Below are 2,798 nucleotides of genomic sequence, written 5' to 3' on the forward strand. Positions count from 1 at the left end.
CTTCGGACGTTGACACAAATACATACAAAGATCTCAATCTGAAACTGGCAAGCTCTTGCCGATGAGCTCGGAATAATGTTCGACGAAGGATATAAAAAAATTCCGGGATCTTCGAACCTCTGTCAAATGCAAGCCATCTCCGTAAACCTATTCCCTTGATGTCTCCCAAAACCTTGACTGTGCAAGGTGGGATAGTGTGCAAACTCGTTCATTCCGTAACCTCCTTCGGATTCCTTCCGGGCCGGGGTGGAGCCCTCCACGCCCATATCGGCATGATTGCCACCACAAAAGGCCTACTGCCATCTCTGCATATTGGTTAGTTTTCGCTGAGTGAGGTCTTCGCAAAAGTAGATACTGCGATCTTGCGTACGTCTGATTATGATCAACCATCAATACCCGCTGCCATCGGCCTTGCCGCAGTAGTAACACCGGTTCCCGTCGGATCACCGAAGTTAAGCGCTGTCGGGCTGGGCTAGCACTTGGATGGGTGACCATCCGGTCTGCCGAGCGCTGTTGGCAAGCGGGGTGCACTCAGCCCTTGTGAGACAAACTGAGGAGCTACTTGATTGAGAGTGGTGGCTCCGGTCTCGGAAACTGACATACGGCCGGGAGAGCGGTGTGCTGGCCACATGCCCCTCCACATCCGCATCCAGTGACGCCTATGGGTTGAGGATGACACGGCGGCCGGTCGGTACCGTTAGGCCTTCGTGGCCTGTACGGGAGGAGTTTAGTTTTTATTAATACGCGCTCATACTTGTCACATTTGGTATCTACCGATTCTACGAGCGATCGGCCAGACCTAACTTTCGCCACGCCCTTCTGTTCTCTTTGATGTAATGTTGGCAATATGTAATTTTTATGACCTATTTAAATGTATCTTTACATCCAGAGTTTCTCATCGTAAATGAATAATATTCCCTTAAGATTCTTCCACCTAACCTGTATGGCATACACTTCTCGTACATCTAGCTTTACGTGGCCATCCCACTTACACGTCGTTCCGCATACTTTCTCTGAATATCTCTTGTTCGACCGATTTCTGAATATTGCTCATGGGTCTGGAGTCCTTACCAGATTGGATTCATAGAAGAGATTGACAGTATCCAGTGGAGTATGGCATGTTTCGTTGCGTGCCCCTGTAGTAAGCGCGACAGCGTTAGGGTGATGCTCAAAAACTCCAGGGGCTAATCTACAGAATAGAAATTAGGCCTCACGGGCAGACTGAAATTCCGAAAGCTACGTTCGACAAATGATCCAGGTAACACTTTACTTCTTCCCACATGCTTCTAGCGAAATAAGCGAGACGAGAAAATTACAGCTCATAACGAGTTTTACCCACATTCCCTACGCACCATTTACGAATGGTACAGGGTAAGGGGTAAGTCATAGTGGGACTAGCAGTATTCTTCTCCTTCTCCACAAGCCGTAAGGTGGCTTGCTGAATTTAGAATTGCCCAATGTCTTCTCCACTGCGGTACTTCGCTCGGTGGGGCACTCAAAAACCTGCTTTCCTCGTAATGGCGCCCGTATGCCCATCATTAAGCAGGTAGCCAGAAGAAAACTCGTCGTGCTGCAATCCTACTGTCAGCCCGCGTGTCGGAGAAACGTCAGCTAAATGCGCTGCAGGAAGGTGGATGAGCGCGGTCCTCTGGAGTTGAGCCGCTGGTGCGGCCGGCCTGGGGGAGGGGTGGGCGGTGGCTGTAACCGCATTAGGGGGTTGGGAGGGTGGGGTGTGCGGCCATGTGGCCAGCGTCAAGCGCGCCCCTGGCGGCAGACCCGTTAATCACAGCGCTCTGGCCTGAAAGCTCCGCGTCCAGGCAAGGCGGCCAGCAGCCGAGTTAGGGCGGCTAGTAAACAATGGCAAGCAGGGGAGGCGCAGCGGAAGGACTCGCGCTGACCTTAAATCTGCTCGCAATCAGCGGCACGACGGGATTTTCTAGATGCTAACGGTACCCGCATGAGCCGCTCGTTAATTACGCTACTTGCTCACACAAAGGGAGCTGCAGTGTGAATTAGTTGCGATTCGCAGGGGGCCAGCGCCGTAGCTAGAACCAGCTTCGCCACACACTCGACGACCGAATTGCCCCAGGTTTCTTTTTGGTTATTATTGGTGTCTCTACTCTCACACAACTATACTCTAAATGTTTCGAAACATTTGCAACAAATGTTGAAATGCAGGGTACACACACGGAAGCTTCCTGATTTCCAAATGCAATTAAAAAAAATACTATGACACTTAGATACATGCTGTTTTACGGTATCATGTAACATAACTCAGTGTTTTACAAAAAATTAATACAGCTCTACATGGGGTATACCGTAAAATATCTAGACCAGGGGTGCTCAACCTTTTAGCTGACCTGGGCCACATTGGAAAAAGACGAGTATATTTGGGTCGCACATAATATACTTACCACTGCGAACAATAACTGCTGAGAAAAAAGAAAAAAAAAGGAATGGACCAATGAGAGAATAGCATCATCTGACGGGAGTTCGATTGAAAACATTCCACAGATGCTAACTTCTTGAGCCGCATTCATACTTGATTTGGGCAGCATGCGAACCACGGGCCTCCGGTTGGACACCCCTGTCCTAGACGATACTCGATCTCAAACTGTTTGCGCACAAGCGTGTCTGCGGTGATACAGGCTATTGCGTCCACAGCTCGTCGACATCACATACAGGAGAAATATACATTCTTTCACATAAACAGAGAGGGAGAAATCAGCAGGGGCTATGTCCGGAGACTGCAGTGACCACTTAGTTGGTCCACCACCTCCTATCCATCGCTGTACCAG

The 2,798-nt window shown here is 49.6% G+C and overlaps 1 pseudogene; it reads left to right on the forward strand.

Annotated features, from left to right (window-relative positions):
* The first annotated feature begins 401 nt into the window (after positions 1–401).
* Positions 402–519, forward strand: LOC124727872 (annotated as a pseudogene).
* Positions 520–2,798: the final 2,279 nt, after the last annotated feature.

This window comes from Schistocerca piceifrons, chromosome 1 (genome assembly GCF_021461385.2).
Source record: "Schistocerca piceifrons isolate TAMUIC-IGC-003096 chromosome 1, iqSchPice1.1, whole genome shotgun sequence".
Lineage (NCBI taxonomy): Eukaryota > Metazoa > Arthropoda > Insecta > Orthoptera > Acrididae > Schistocerca > Schistocerca piceifrons.